The following is a 16965-nucleotide window of genomic DNA, read 5'->3' as shown; positions in this document are numbered from 1 at the left end:
GTGACCTACCTCCTCCAGCCAAGCCTCACTTACCTATAGTTATCACCAAGTAGTCCTGCCAAATTATTAATTCATCAGATAGATCAGTCCACTAATTAGGTTATATTTCTCATAATTAATCATTTCACCTCTGAACATTCCTGCATTGTGTAACATGAACTTTCTGGGGCCACCTCACAACCCCCAAACCATAACATTCACTCATGGTTGTTGGAGGCCTTTGTGAATCCCATAGCCTCTGTTCATGGCCAGGGGCCCTTTGCAAGGTGTTTTCTCCATGAGCACCAGGGTTTCTGGAGAAGGGGCCCAGAGAGCACAGGCTGAGGGGGAGCCCTCGGGAGGCCCCAGGCCTGGGTGAACTTCATCTCTGTCCCTATAAACAGGAGGGAGCCTGGCCATCCTGAATGTTCATCACTGTCACATCTTCCTGGCCAATAAGCAGGGGTTTCTAAGTGCCCGAAGCTGCCTTGCCCATCTTTACAAAAACTGCAGCCTTTGCTGAAAACTCAGCATCAGTCTGTTCTGTATTCAACCAGAAAGGACAAGCAAATTCCAGAGGCACATTAACATGCACAAGGCTCAAGTAGACACACTGGCACACACAGATGGACCCACATATATCTTTTCACACCAATGTGCCCATGCAGGTGCCTGGATAGATACACACAAATGTGCACCTATAGATCTGCCTAACCCACAAGAGTCATTGAGGGATAATTGTTCTTAATAAATATTCGTCAAGTGCCTGTCAGGTATAAGACTATTCCAGGCGCAGGGTGGGAGGGAAGAAGAAGCTCCTGCCCTCATTCTGGTGGGGGAGAGACCGAGGATAACCTGATCTATAACAGAAGCACAGTGTGCCAGGTGGCAATGAGTGATACAAAGAACAGGAGGGGGTGTGGAGAGGGATCAAGTGGCCTGGGAAGGCCAGGCTGTTATGGCAAGAGGTGAACGGAGGTGGAATGAAAGGAGGAGAGAGCCATGCAGGCGTTTGGGGCAGAGCATTCATGTGGAAGGGAAAACCTGGGCAAAAACCCAAGGGCAGGACCATGTTAAGCATATTCTAGGGGCAGCACAGAGGCTGGCCTGACTGGAATGGAGGAACCTGGGAAGGGGTAGCTGGAAATCAGGATGCAAAGGTAGCCAGTGTCAGAGCTTTTGATCCATTGTGCACACTCTGGAATTTGCTGTGCAGGTGATGGGGAGCCATGGAGGATGCACCTCACACTGCTGTGTTCAGAGACATGTGTAGACACACAGCTGTGCCCACCACAGACCTCCTGACCCAGTGAACACACGACTGTCAACACACAGGCCTGTAGGGACGCGGGTATAAAGTGCCTGTGTCTGACTGAGCATGTGTATACACACACACACACACACACACACACACACACACACACACAGCCTCAGCTGGTGCCCTTTGTTTAATTACTTCTAAACAGATTTCTCTTTTCAAAACAGAAATGAGTCAACATCAATTTCATGGCTATTGTTGATAAAACACAGGGGGTTGATAGGGTGACCAAGCAACGCAAATAAGAAAAAAAAAATTATTTTAAAGGAAACAGATTGTATTTCCTGCGATCTCCTAGGACAGTACACTGAGAGACAGCAGCGCAGCTGGGGACGGGAGTCAGGTCCTAGCTGTCTCTCTGGTTCACTGAGGGATCTCTCAGTTACCCGAGGGGTATTGGGCGGGTCGGAAGGAAGGGCCTGAGGGAGGTGGTGTCCACACCCCTGGGAGTTTTTGTCTTCAAATTTGTGAGAATAAAGCAAGAGGATTGATCCTCTAAAAACAGAATTCCCAGTGAATTCCACTTTTACATAACTGTAATGCACCCATTAAAAAAAATCAGTAAAAAAGAAACCAAGTCCCTCTTCTGGTCAAACCTGTGAGACTCTCATCCTTGTCCATCCCCGTCTCGCCCGGCCACCCTAGCTTTGCTGCCCTGCCCCGCCACGATCCCCTCCAAGTCCTGCACACTGGCTGTTCCGCAGGCTTGAGATGCTTCATCCCTAGATGTCCACCACTTCCCTGGGTTCCCCGCCTCCTCCAGGCCTTGGCTCCAGCGTGGCCTCTGTGTAGAGGCCTTCCCCGACCACCCTGCAGAGGACAGCACCCTCCCCCTGGCCTGGCACTCCCTGTCCTCTCCTTAATCTTTCTCCTTAGCACTTCTCACGGGCTAGCAGACTAGATGCTTTACCTGTTCACGTGCTTCTTGTCCACCTGCCCCACCAGAATGTGCGCTCTAGCAGAATGGGCGGAGCGTCCATTTTGTCCGAGAACATAGGAACTGTGAAGTTTTGTTGGATGAAGGAAGGTTGGACAGGTGTGCAGAGAGGATGGAGAAAAGCAGATTCAATGTCGCTGGCCATCTCTCGGGCACTCAGGTATTTTAAGAAGCTGGGGTCTGGGCAGCTTATTCCTGTGATGCTGAGGTGTTTTATTTTCTCACAGGCTTCCTGTCATTTTTGGGGTCAAGTTCAAATTCTCCTTCTGAGTCCTGCTGACCTTTCCTGTCTCACCTGACCCAGGAGGCATGGTCTGTATTCATTCTCCTGGTCTCCCATAGTTGTATGACAGTTTTGCTGGACTTAAGCCTACCAAGAATTAAAAACTACATTTCCCAGCCCTCCTTGGAACTAGCATGACTCACAGTTACCGGGACAGCTAATGGGAGGTGAGAGGAAGTGTCCTGGAGCAGTTCTAGTGACTTGGCCTTAAGAGGAGTTGGTGCACCCTGGTCTCTACTTCTTTATCCCTTCCGCCATTTGTTGTGTGACCTGAAACTTGAATTGACCCTCTTGGGCCATGAGGGCCCCATCATAAGGATGACTACTGGAAGCTTCCTGAGGACTTTGTGGGGTCTCTGTACCACACACCTGGAAGTCCCACCCTCAGGCTTTTAAATGAGATGGGAATAACTGTCCATCTTGTCTAAGTGACCGTTAAAGCTTTTCTATTACCTACAATCACACCTAATCTTAACTAGTTAGCCCTTTACATGGAAGCTGGTTTGCCTAGAAAACCCCGATTCATAGACTAAGCAGCTCCATAATTGATGGCTCACTGGATCATCCATTCTTTATTGAATACTTACTCCATAGGAAGTACTGTTACATGCTGGCAATGCAGCACTGGGTGATAGAGGGCACCCTTCCCCCATTGAACAAATAGGGAGACAAAAACCAATCAAATAATCTTGCTCAGTAAAGTGCAATCATAACTGAGACCACCAAAGAGAAGGCTGCATGACATGTACTAGGTGCCAGGCACTGTTCAAAGTGCTTCATGTCTATAAATGCATTTAATTCCCAGAATAATCTGATCTGATACTATGGATACTAACATCTCCACTCTACGGATAAGGAAAGGGTGGTGCAGGGAGGTTAAGTAACATTCCCAAGGGTCCACAGCTCTTGGGGACTGGTCTCACCACAGGGGATCTCCTCCTTCCATTCTGTGGGTATTCCTTCTCTCCATCATGCAGAAGGCATTCATGAGGAGGAGGAGAAAATTATAGCTCTCAAGAACCAGGCCATCCAGTAGGGTAGTCACTATCTTCAGATGGTTTTTAAGTTTAAATTTAAGTGAGTTAAAATGTAATAAAATAAAAAATTTAGTTCCTCTGCCATTGAATTTCAAGGGCTTAGTAACCAAAGGTGGCTGATGACCGCCATATTGGACAGCTCACACATTTCTATTATCACAGAAAGGTCTGTTGGACAGGGCTGTATTATGAATTCTGTGGTTTCTTGGGGATTTTACTGAAGAGTCACTTGCAGTTGTCTAAGGCAGCCATAGCACATGCTCAAAGAATGAGGACTGCACAAGAGACCAAGAAGCCCACAGATCTGCACACATGACCTCTATTGGTTAAGCCCCATAGCACGCCATTAGCATATGCTGGTTTTCTTTACGTAGCTACCAAATCTGCCCTCCCTTTCGTGGGTGGGTGCATTGGAGGCATATTAGCTACCTACAGCAGAGTATCATAAATTTGGTGACTTAGAATGAGAAGTTTGGGTTAGGGGTATAGTTCAGTGGTGGAGAGCTTTCCCTTAGCATGGGTAAGTGTCTGGGTTCAACCCCCAATTCTGAAAAACTACTACTATCACCACCACCACCACCACCAACAACAACAACAATAACAAACAAGAGAAATTTCTTCCCCCAGTTCTGGAGACCAAAAGTTCAAGTTCAGGGTGCCAGCAGGGTTGGTGGCTGGTAGGGACTTGCTCCTTGGGAAGCAGACAGCTTCCTTCTTGCTGTGGGTTACTATGACCTCTTCTTCTAAGCATGGTACAGAGAAAGAGGAAGTGAGGTGTCTCTTTGGATAAGGATACTAATCCCATTGGGTCAGGTCTCCATCCTTATGATCTCATTTAACTTTAATGGCTTCCTTAGGGCACCATCTCCAAGCGCAGCCACACTGGGGTTTAGAGCTTCAGCCGAGGAACTCGGAGGACACCAGCGTTCAGCCTACGATACCTTCCTGGCTTCTCTCTTAGCTTCTGGAAGCTCCAGGCAATTCTTGGCTTACAGACCTGTCACTCCCATACTTGCCTCTGATGTCACATGCCATCGTCCCTGTGTCTTCTGCATCCATGCCCGAGTTTCCCTCTTTTTTAAGGATGTCAGGCCCACCTAATCCAGACAACTTCATCTTATTAATTACATCTGCAAAGACCCTATTTCCAAATAAGGTCACATTCACAGGTGCAGGGTAGGACTTGGATATATCTTTTAGAGAGAAACGATTTGATCCACAGTGGATATGGTTTGATATGCATGTTCTGGACACAGCTGCTCTGGCCCGGCTGTGAGTTACCCCAGTCAATAGAGTCCTCCCTGCTGAGGATCCAGACGTCGTGGAGCAGAGATAAGCTGGCCCTGCTGTGTTCCATCCAAACTCCTGACTGCTGTGGCCTGGATGTTTGTGTCCCACCCAGTATTCCTGTGTTGAAACCTAATCCCCAATAAGATGTAATGGAAGGTGGGGTTGGGGGGAGGTGGTTAGGCCATGAGGAGGGGGCCCTCATGTTTTCCATTAGTGCCCTTCTAAGAAGAGGCCCTAGAGAGCTCCCTCCTGCCTCCCATGAGGGAACACAGATGACTATCTCTTAAGCAGTGAAATGCCCAGGCTGACGAGTCCCCCAAAGACCACCAGAGAGCCAGAGTCCGATGCAAGTGCAAAAGGACCATTTATTAGCAGACTCGAGTCTGGACTGTCATTCAAGGTGCCAATGCAGCGGGCGGAGGAGGAGCAGCCTCGATCATTACAAGGGTTTCTTTTTAATAGGAGAAAACCACAAGCAGGGAGTTGGGGACTGCAAGTGGGAGGTTTCATGCCTTAGCGTTTCGGGATTGGGGAAGGGTATGTGGGGTGTATCTGACCTTGTTAGGGATAGGTCAGGGGTGGGCATGATCGCAGAACAGGAACTTCTGAGCTCATAGGGACTGTCCTCTTGCACTATGATTGTTCTGGGAGTGGGCTGTTTTGTTCTTTGGGGGGTTGGGGGCCTGAGTGAGATGGAGGCTCTTTCCTAAGATGGGGTCAGGTTGGTTCAATTGAGTCCCTTCAGCAGGAAGTGGACCCTCACCGGGTACGGAATCTGCTGGTGCCTTGATCTAGGGTTTCTCCGTCTCTAGAACTGGGTGACATTTCTGTTGTGTGTAGACCACCCAGACCGTGGTGTTTGTTACAGCATCCTGAATGGACTAACACATCGCCTCGTGGAATTCATGAATATTAGAGGAGGGTTGCAGTTTAGCCTCTAAATTCTGGGGTAGTTTGCAATGCATCGATTCATCTTTGAAATAGAGGTAAAGGAAGTCAGTGCTTCCTTGCAGGGCTGTGCTGGGTGGCAGCTGGGGCAAGGCTTGGCTGGCCTCCTTGCCTCTAAGTTCTTCCTTCACCCTCACTAACACTCTCAAGGCTGAGAGGTGAAGGACCTTGCTGGGCATCACCGCAATGTGCAGCAGGAACGGGGTGCACAGGGTACAGTCCCAGTGAGCCTTGGAGCAAAGGCCCTTCTCAGCAGACCCCGCAGGTCTTCCCTGTGGGAGGCTCCCCTGGGCGTGGTGAGGCAAGGGTTAAGACATGAGCTTACAGAAGCTGGACCGTCCTCTCCTCCCATCACCTGGACAGAGAGAAGGAAATGGCCACCAGGCAATTGTTATTAGCCAAGTGATTTGGAGCCACCTTTCTCCCAAGGCTATGCATTTACCAAGGCTTGGGGTGTTTCCCATGAACCCTGGGAGGCTTTGTCCTCCTGGAGAGAGAGCTTGTCTCCAGGGACTGCTGACAGCAGGTGACTGTGATTCTGCCTCCTGCCTCCTGCCTCCCGCCAGCTAACCACAGTGGCAACTTCCAGTGCACAGCAGCGGCCGCTCCGGTTCCTGGATCTGTGCAGAGACCTGGGGAGGACCTCCAGGGCTCAGACCTGGGTTCCACCCCCTGCTTGGCCATCCATTAAACACGTTCATTTCTTCAAGACCTACCTTCGGAGAGCTTTTCACATGCTAGGGACTTGGACGAGGACCTCTCTGTAACTTCATTTTCTAATTTCTTGACTACTGATAAAATATTTAACTTTAAAATGTGGCCGTGAGAATGAATGACACAGAACAGGTGGAATGGTGGTATAATAAAGAACTCAAGAAACTTAACACCAAAAAAAACAAAGAACCCAATCAATAAACGGGCTAAGGAACTGAACAGACACTTCGCAGAAGAACATATACAATTGATCAACAAATATATGAAAAAATGTTCAACGTCTCTAGCAATTACAGAAATGCAAATCAAAACGACTCTAAGATCTCATCTCACTCCAATCAGAATGGCAATTATCAGGAATACAAGCAATAATAAATGTTGGTGAGGATGTGGGAAAAAGGTACACTCATACCTTGCTGGTGGTATGAGTGTACCAAATTGGTGCAACAATTATGTAAAGCAGTATGGAGATTCCTCAGAAAACTTGGAATGGAACCACCATTTGACCCAGCTATCCCACTCCTAGGTTTATACTCAAAGGACTTAAAATCAGCACACTACAGTGACACAGCCACATCAATATTTATAGCAGCTCAACTCACAATAGCTAAACTATGGAACCAACCTAGGTGTCCTTCAACAGATGAATGGATAAAGAAAATGTGATACACACACACACACACACACACACACACACACACACACACACACATACAGGATGGAATACTACTCAGCTTTAACCAGGAATGAAATTATGGCACTTGCTGGGAAATGAATGGAGTAGAGAATATAATGCTAAGTGAGATGAGCCAAACCCAAAAAAACCAAAGGCCGAATGTTTTCTCTGATATGCGGAAGCTAATTCACAATAAGGTGGGGAATAGGGAAGAATAGAAGAATAGAGTTACTGTATATTAGGTAGAGGGGAGTGAAGGGAGGGGGAGGGGCATGGGGGAAGGAAGGATAGCAGAGTGAAACAGACATGATTTCCTCATGTGCATGTATGACTGCATGACCCATGTGATCTTGCAATGTGTACAATCAGAAAAATGAGAGATTATATTCCACTGATGTATGATCTATCAAAATGCATTCTACTGTCATGTACAGCTAATTAGAACAAATAAAATAAAAAATTAAAAAAGGGAAAAAAATGAAGATATAAAGATGCTCTCAAAGGTCCAGCGTGGGACAATATGAACAACAAAATGCGTAGAGACCAAGATATGACACCCTGAATAAAAACAACTTCCATTCCCAGGGTTGCAAACAAATGCTGGTTGATGAATGTTCACAATAGCAATGATCATAACAGGTAAAGAACGGATGGATGCAACCCGAATGTCCATCAATGGAAGACTGAACAGCATGTGCTAATCCTTCCTATGGAAAAGTATTCAACTATAAAAAGGAGCAAAGTTCTGACACATGTGACCACATGCTCGAACCCTAAAACCACACACTCAGTGAAAGAGCAAGATGTAAAAGGTCACATCTTGGATGATTTCATTTACATGAAATGCCCAGAAAAGCAAATCCAATAAACAGAGACAATAAACAGATTCCTGGTTACTGGTAGCTTGTCAGCCACAAATAGGGGAGCAGGGGAGGACAAGAAAGGTCCACTGAGAGCCACAGGGGGCCTTATCTGGCAGTAGGCATCTGTGAGGTGGGGGCTTGGTAGGTCAAAGCCTCCCTCCAGCCATAATTACATCCCCTAAAGAAAAAGTTGGCTAAGTTTATGTCACACCCTACCAGGTGGCCTGGACCTTCCCTTATCACTACAACTGCCACAACCCCCCATCACCCTGGCAACCCAAACATCCAGACCCTCAGCAGGAAAGCTTATGGAGAAAAACAAGCAAGCAGGCAAGTGATTCAAGGGGCATTAAATTGATTCATGAGCAGGAAATTGAGGCCAAAGCAGAAGGACTCAGCGTCCTTAAAAACTCCCCCTCTGTGAGTGTCACACCCTCCTCCTCGGGAGGTGGTCCAAGCAGGTCCTAGGCTGTCAGTCAAAAGTCAAAAAGGTGGGCCTGGGTGGGACTCTCTGGAAACTTCCCTGGGACTCCCAGTAAAACTGCAGGGCCGGACCCACTTTCTCCCTTGAGAGTGTCCCCCTTTCCCCTCTCCCATCCCTTCTGCGAAACTCATGTCTGTCACTCCGAGAGACAAGTCTGAAATCTTCCTTGCACAGTTGCAGGAATCAGGGTTTGAAGGGCGACCTCCGTGCTGCCTGGGTTTCTAGGCAGCCTCAGCCCTCTGACAGTTATCAGGGGCTGAGGGGAAGGAGAATGGGAAGTGACTGCTTAAGAAAGCCCAAATCTCCTTTTGGAACCAGTTGCAAGGGATAATTCACAGCACTGTGACCGTCCTCGATGCCACTGGACCCATGCTTCAAAATGGCGATGCTCATGCACGTGAGCGTGGCAGTTCAAAAGCACAGTGCACCCGTCCAGAAGGATCCCGAGATACGAGCTTTCTAAAGCGAGGGTGCGGGCGAGGAGCTTGGTGAGTACCTGTGGCAAGGGTGGATGGAACCAGACGGGCCTGGTCAGCAGGACTGATCCCATGAGAATCACCCAGCACATGAAAGTCACTGGGAGAAAGTGTCGGGAGACAGGCCCCCGACTCCCGAAGAATCCCTCCCAGGCTCATAGTCCACTGCGGGAGAAAAAGAGGCCACCAGGGCGTGTGACTCCCAGCGCGGCCCCTTAGCCAGAGAATCGAACTGACGCTTTTAGCGATTTGAAAAATTGGCATGACGTGCTCCTGGTGCAAAGCCACAAGGAGGTCACAATGTCACCTGTGAAGAGCTCCAGGGGAGGCGCTCAATGCTCTTCTTCTCTACCCTGGCCACATTCATGCCTGTCCCCTTATGCCTGGCTTCTTTCACTGAGCATAATGTGTTCAAGGTTCACCTACCTGGGCATGAGTTCATTTTTTTTTTTTTTTTTTTGTTCCAAGAATTGAACCCAGGGGTGCTTAACCACTGAGCCACATCCCCATCCTTTAAAATTTTTTATTTTTATTTTTTTAAATTTGAGACAGGGTCTTGCAAAGTTGCTCAGGGCCTCACTGAGTTGCTGAGGCTGGTTTTGAACTTGATCCTCCTGCCTCAGCCTCCTGAGCCGCTGGGACGACAGGCGTTTGCCTCGGCAGGCACCCAGCGTGCTTCCTGTTCTGTTGTCTTCACAGACCTGTTGCCGTCTGCACATTGTTCTTATTTGCTTACGTCTGTCTCTTGCATGAGGAAGCTGCATGAGACATGGTCCTGGGCATGAGACAAAGGGATGCTGGAGACGCCAGGCCAGCCACTGGAGGCGCTGTTGTGCTGGTGCCCGGGGAAGAGGTGCCTTCAGAGCCGTTCACAGGCCGCCCACTTAGAGGGGAGAAGAGGTTTCAACGGAGCGCAGAGATCCGGATCAAAGTGTCCCTCCTGCGATGAGCTCCAGGAGTAGCCCTGTTCTTTCTGTGCCTGGCGTCTGGAGAATAATAAACATTTCCACTGTGTCACAGTCCACTCTGTTTTCTGTCTTCCTGTTTACCCCAGGACCCAGGGGGAGGCCACCAAAGCTGCTGGAAGATTTTGAGTGGCCTTGTGCCTTTTCATCCTCTGCCTCCCACCTAACAGTTCTTGTAGGACCTCCTCAGTCTGCTGGCAGTCAAGGGTCGGGGCGCATCTCCCGTGAATAAGGCCCAGCAGGAGCGTCAGGCTGGGCTGGGAGGCTGACGTTAGCCCAGAGGCTCCTTTGGGTCTCCTATCCAATTCCTTCCTCCCCTCCTTTTTTAAATTTTTTATTTTTTGCAGTACTGCATGGAACCCAGGGTATTCTGGCACTGAGTCACACTCCTGGTCCTTTTAGTTTCTTATTTGAGGCAGGACCTCCCTAAGTTGCTTAGGGCCAGGCTAAGTTGCTGAGGCTGGCTTTGAACTTGCGATCCTCCTGCCTCAGTCTCCCCAGGCGCTGGGATCACAGCCATGACCATCACACCTGGCATTCCTGTAGATTTCTATTCCTATTTTATTTGAACTCTGTTTCTTTCCAGAGTGGACACTGATTACTGATTTTGGTTTTGTTTTTTTCCTAGCCAAGCAAGGAGGCAGTGATGCCAAGACAGATGGAGCCCCCCTGCCGCCAGCCCAGTTCAGTTTTGCCTGCCTTGAACTTTAAATAGCACCGTGCTATGTGTATTCTTCGGTGTTTGTGTATTTTCTGCTTGATATTATAAAATGAATCTATGCTGTGTCCAGAGAGTTTTGTTTGTTTTCATTGCAATATGTCACTTCACGGAATGAACCTAAGACTAAATGTGAGGCATGTTGGTGGATCATATTTTAGCTACCTTGCCCTGGCTCCTCCCACTGTATCAGGCAGTGTGAGCTCACAAAAGGCAAAACCAGTATATCTGATGTGTTCAAACAACTGCAACATCCCTTTGAGCCCGGTAGTGACACCCAGGGGAGGTAACTTTTTTTTTTTTTTTTTTTGGTACAAGGGATTGAACCCAGGGGCGCTTAACCACTGAGTTAAGCTTTTTAAATATTTCATATTTTATTTAAAGACAGGGCCTCACTAAGTTGCATAGGGCCTCACTAAGTTGGTTGAGGCAGGCTTTGAACTATCGATCCTCCCGCCTCAGCCTCCAGAGCGCTGGGATCACAGGCATGTGCCACTGCACCCAGCTAGGGTAGGTAACCTTCTACTCTGTCCAGCCCCACCTGGGTGACGCACTGGTGTGAAGCATTTCAGTTTCTTAGTTTATCCTAGCAGATTTCTTTCCATCCCGAGGAACGAAGGGGACTCCCCGTGCTATTTTCCTAGTGGCACCTTGAAACCGTCTTGGTGCCGTTCTTGATGCTCAGTAGAATGGTGGCATGATGGAGGGCCTGGCTCCCGTTCACTGCGTGAAGGATGACGAGGGCAGCGGTCACGAAGATGCTTTCTTGTTTGCTTCAGAGGGTCCTCTGGGTGTCACCCACCGCATTGGGCAAGAACATGCTTGGTTGGAAATTCCGGGCGGTCGGATGGGGAACAGTCTGCAGGATGAGAAAAGAACAGGGTCAGGAAAGACACCAAGCCTCTTCAGGGGGTCTTAGTCTTGAGCAGAAGTGGGACTGAATCCCGCCTGTGGGGTCCCCGGCAGCCCGGCTAGGCATCAGCTTCCCTGTGGGGGCTGGGGACCCAGGACAGGCTTACTCAACGCCTCCCCCAGCAGCAACACCCGCACCCTGGGGGTGAGGCGGCTACTGGCAGGTTCTCCCTTCTCTGCTTTGTGATCTTTTGTTCCTTTTATTCTCCCTCCGACTGGCATTTTTCTCTCTCCCAGATGATGATGCACCACGCGCCTTCAGATCTCACAAACACACTTTGATTATGTGGCTCACTGGCGGCTCCTTTCATCTGGGAACACTTTGCAAACCTGATCTGAGGGGCGCGGGGCAGGGAGGGCTTGTGGAGGTCCAGCCTCTCCCCAGATTGGATTCCGGAGCCTGGGCACCAGAACATTCCTACCCGGACCGCCCCGCGGTGCAGCGTAGCCCAGGCGCTCCATGCCCGCCGCGTGCTTCATTTTTTCCCCAAATTAGTTTCATTTATTTTCCATACAGATATTTTAGTTTCATTTTTAAATCATTGACGCCTATTCATGCAAAGAAAAATAAAGGTCAGGATGGAACCTTGGGACCATGGTAGTCAAAAAAAACCACATTCTGACCATTCGTTCCTGGAGACAAAGCAAGAGGCTTGGCGGTCATTTCTGGCCATTTCTGCATCTCCCCAGCGGGGAAGAGTTGGGAAGTACCCAAGCTGCACCTTCTGGAGGTGATGTGGGGGAACGGGGTTTTATAACCCTCTCCCCTAGAAACATTTCAAGAAGCCTAGCAAAGGCTTATGGGAACACTGAACCCCTCTCTACCAGGAGTTTGGCAAGACTGCAATTTGCGAACCAACTTTCTACAAGAGTTAGCTCAATTGCTACTCACAAATCTTTCCAAGTGGAGGAAGGCTACGTTCACCACACCCCCGTATCCTTCCACCGAAGGCCCCAGGATGGAGCCCCGAATCGGACCCCACCTAGTCCGCTCCCTGCCTACCCCACGCCCACCCGCTCTGCGGCCCTAGCTCTTCCTGAGGACCCCCACCTAGAACGGCTGGCATGACTGCGAAGGCATCGCGCTCACAGGGAATCCAAGCCCATGGCCAGGGGAGGCCCGAGAACCACAAAACTGTGAGGACCCGCCAAAACTCCGCTCTGCAGGCCTAACTCGACGTTTTAATCCAAAGGACCGGCTTCTAACACGGCCCGTCCAGACCGGCCCGGGTAGGGATGCAGGGCAGAAGAGCCTCCTGCACACGACTGACTGCCTAGGCTGCGGGGCTCCTACCAATTCCAAGTAAAAGTGGACCCCGTCAGAAACGCAGTGGATGACAGCAGTCACCCTATGTCCTTGGGTCCTCCTCTGAAAGCAGCACCAAGAAAGGGCTGAGGAGCAGAGAGGGATCTGCAGCCGGACGTGGAGCCTTGGGTTACCGGGGGGCTCCGACAACAGCTCCGTTCCCTACAGTCGTGCAGGACCAAGAACACAGACGGTCGGTCCCTACACTGAGGCGTTCCCGGGAGGCCTACCGCTGGTGGTCCTCAGCCCACCCCCATGGCAGGCCCACCGAGGGGGAGGGAGTCACATCCAGAGCAGAGACCCCTCGGAGCAGACACTCACAGGCCGCCCATCCCACTGTCCCTGGGGCAGGCCAAACAGGAGGGCGGATGGATTCCGGTGTCTGCAGTCCGCTGCCCTGTAGGCGTGACTGGCCCAACGACGCCGAACACAGTGTGTTCCAGGTGTTTTCTGATCCGCAGCCCGAGGGCCCCGGCTCTTCCTCTGCATGCCCAGGGCCTCCAGAGAGTGCTCCGCAGCCTCCGGGTGAGCCCCCGAGGTTAATGCAGCCCGGCTGCAACGAGACCCGATGTGGCCACTCAAGGGCCCCCGCGGTGCCCAGCTGCTGCTTTGTCGCTCTGGTTTCCATTGGCCAGGGTGCCCCAGCTTATTCCACAGCAACTGGTCGCTGGGACGAGCAGCTGGGAACGGCCCACGGCCCTGTCATGCTCCCCCTCAGGTTGCAGAGCACCCCTGAGCCACACCGCACAGCAGGGTCGACGGGAGTCAGGGCCAGGCGCACAGCGGCGGGGGAGAGCTTTCACTTCCAGAAACAGGAGCCAGGCAGCAGAGACCCCAAGACGCGCTTGCTGGGCCCGGTCCTGCCCCACCCGTTCTTCTTCACCAGGATTCCCTGGATGGGCACGGCTGGTGTGGAACTCGGCCAGTCTCGCACATTCCACAGGCCGGTCACCGCGGGACTCACTGCTGAAGCGCCCAGCCAGCAACATGGGTGCTGACCGGTTACCTGGCTTTAGCTCCAGACTCCTCCGCAGAGCATGGATGGCTGAAAGTCCTTGCTCATCCCCTGCCTGAGTAGTACCCAGACACTGCCAGGCTGCCAGGTGCTTAGGGTCCTGCTGCACAGCAGCCTCAAAGGCAGCACAGCGTTTGGCAGGCCCCCTCCTGAAGTCCCGTAGCCCTTCTTCCAAAGGCTGAGGATGGTCCTGCAGGGGGTTCTCCTCCTACAGGTACCCTTATCACACCAAGCCTGTGAGGTCCTCACAGTCAGAAGGCTGGGTGGGCATCTCGGCATCCCGTGTTGCCATCTCCTCCCGCTCTGCCTGCAACTCTGTAGCCAACGCGGCTGTTCAAACTCCATGTCAAGTGCAGACATATTTACTGGACCTGTGAACTGGTCAACCCAGGCATCTGATGTCCCCTGCTGCTGAATAAACTCGGCTGCCCACTGTTCTGCCTGAGCTCCGCTGGACCCTGCAGTGGACTCCAGGGATATCTGCCCCTTGCCAATCTGCCACCCAAATTCCAGGAACTCAGAATTAGCCAATTTGGGGTCTTCCAGCATGGCCACAGAGTCACTGGCCACGTGCTGCAGATCTGTCTCAGGAGGCTATTCATCCTACCGATGGTGGCTGTTCCCTGGGTTCTCCCAGTCACAGCTTCTCCTTAGACTGCTCCAAGGGCAGGGCACGCAGACAAGGGGGCTGTAACTTCAGGGACGAATTCTTGGGACCAGTCGGTCTCATTGCAATCCTGAGTCACGTCCACAGCATCTCCTGGCACAAGAAAGTCCTAAGCCCAGTTCTCAGAGCAGGCCAAGTCTGCCACACCAGGGGCTCTCTGGGGGGCCTGGCGGAAGTTTGACTGGTGAATCTCCTGCGTCTCTGCCAGGAGGTCCTCCATCTTGAGGGTCTGGGCGGGGGGGCACGGGAAACAAGCGGTGCATTCTGGTCCTGCGGGAATTCGGTCACCCACTCACCTTCAGAGGCTACTCCCAAAGGCTTGGAGTCCCTCTCAGAGGCTGGGGTTCCAGGAGGCCAGGGGCCAGGCCTCAGTCCCTCCTGCAGAAGGGCCTTGACCTGGGTGAAGTGGCTGGCCAGCTTCATGAGCGGGTTGGCACCCTGCCTTCGGCCTCCACCAGCTCCGGCATTGCCATGGTGACCACCAGCTCTCTCTGCCAGGAGTCGGAAGGGAGCCGGTGCCCTCCCCTCAAAAGCCACCCTCTCCTGCTTCAGCTGTCACCACTGTGGTCTCAAGGGCAGGACAGGCCGAAGGCCACCCTGCATAGGGCCTGGACACCAGAGGCTTGCGGGGGGCGCCTCATCAGCCAGACTAGACGGGGACACTGGCTGGGCAGGGGAGAATGGGAATGCTGCCTGGCTGTACACCCGACCCAACACCCCTTTAGGTGGTGAGCCATTCCTTCCCTCCCAAATCACCTGAGCCCCTCCCGCCTCTGCTGACCCCAGCCCACTCCTCCCGCATCGCGGCCACCCATCACTGCTGCCGGCCCTCCACTGGGACCCCCCAGGCCACGGCAGGGGCAAGGGGAGCTCTGGGACCCGTCTGCGCGCCCCTGGGGCCCAGCGCTCTCTGCTAGTCACCTGCTGCACTCTAACCTCTCCGATCTTCCCAGCAGCCTGCGGGGGAGGTGGCAAGGTGGCTCCATTTTCAGATCATGAAACGGAGACCCAGAGAGTCACTTCCTGGGGAGGGGGAGGGACACCAGGCAGCCTTGATCCCAGTGGCCACCTCACAGTCCCTTTTGCTTCCTACTGTGCCAGCCACCAGGCTGTTGGGTGTTCTGCGAAGACCATGTCCTCCTTTGGGGTCTTTGCTCTGGGAATGCCCATCGTCAATCCCCCCACTCTCCATCTTTTGGACAGTCTTCCCCAATCCCTGGCCAGGCTGAAGTAGGGGAACTCCGTGCTCCCATGGAGGAGCCTGCAGCCCCTCCCTCCTTGTCCGCCAGCCCCGAGCCAGCCCCCGGCCAGCTGCGGGTCCACAGGACAAGCTCAGGACACCTTGACTGAGGAGGGCCAAGTCTCCAGGCTGGCTTCAGTATAGCTTTGGAGATTACTGCTCTTCTGTGGGGAAATTCTAGCCACGGGTGAAAAGGGTAGCTTGTGCCGGAACATTTTTGATTTCTTTTTCCCCAGCTGGGAAAATGTGTTCCAGACAGCAGTGCTGAGCTTCGTGGAGAAAGAGAGGGCAGGATGGCTCAGGCGAGGCCTGCAGGAGCTTGGGGAGCAGGGGCCAGCAGGAAGAGACGGTGGGCCCCAGAGGATCACGGGCCCTGAGGCCCTGACTCGACCTCACAGATAAAGGTGTCACACGGGAGCTGGGTGAGGGAGGCTGGGATGCAGGGGCTCGCTGGAGCGGGATCCCCGGGGTGCTGCGTGGGGGGTCTCACAGACCTGGGCTTGGAGGCTTGGAGTTGAGTGTCGACTTTTTCCCAGAGTTACCAGCTATGTGACTTGGGTAAGTTACCAATGTCTCAGAGCCTCCGTTTCCCTCATCTCCAAAATGGGGACAGCAGTGCCCACCTGCTGGGGTTGTTTAGGGACTAAGTGAAATAGTCTAGCTGGGTACCTGCGTAGACCGGTTGTTTGATAAACAAACACCTTTTCCTTTCTTCTCCTACTGTTCTAGACCAGAGGTATGGAAAAGTTCCTATGGAGTGGGGTTTGGCAAACCACAACCCTCAACCAGACCGAGTCCATTGATAAATGTATCAGGACTTATTGGGGCGCAGCCAGACCACTTAGTTACAATTGCTACGGCACTGCTAGGCTATGGGGCAGAGGTGATAGCGGGCATAGGGGGGCCGTGGCCTGGACCAAGTATTCACTAACTGTCCCTTTAAATAGAAGTCGGCTGCCCCCTCGTGTGTGGAAGATACATACCATCTCACGTCTCCCTGCTTTGCATTGACACCTGCAGAGAAGGGGACCCCAACTCCAGTGCTCAAGGGACTTGGCTGGTGCCGCCAGCACACAGCTTGCTTTGCAAACACTTCTGCAGATGAGACCCTCACGCCCACCTCTCTTGAAACATGGG

At 52.0% G+C, this 16965-nt stretch overlaps 1 pseudogene across 1 annotated transcript; it reads right to left on the bottom strand.

Moving 5' to 3' along the window:
• Positions 1-13188: 13188 nt before the first annotated feature.
• Positions 13189-15073, bottom strand: LOC306649492 (peroxisomal targeting signal 1 receptor-like; annotated as a pseudogene). The gene has a single exon. The product of its transcript is annotated as a peroxisomal targeting signal 1 receptor-like (transcript).
• Between the last annotated feature and the right edge of the window lie 1892 nt (positions 15074-16965).

The sequence above is a fragment of the Sciurus vulgaris genome (assembly GCF_902686455.1).
Source record: "Sciurus vulgaris genome assembly, chromosome: 18".
Lineage (NCBI taxonomy): Eukaryota > Metazoa > Chordata > Mammalia > Rodentia > Sciuridae > Sciurus > Sciurus vulgaris.
Note: the sequence above shows the minus strand (reverse complement) of the source record. Positions and strands in the feature narration are given on the sequence as shown.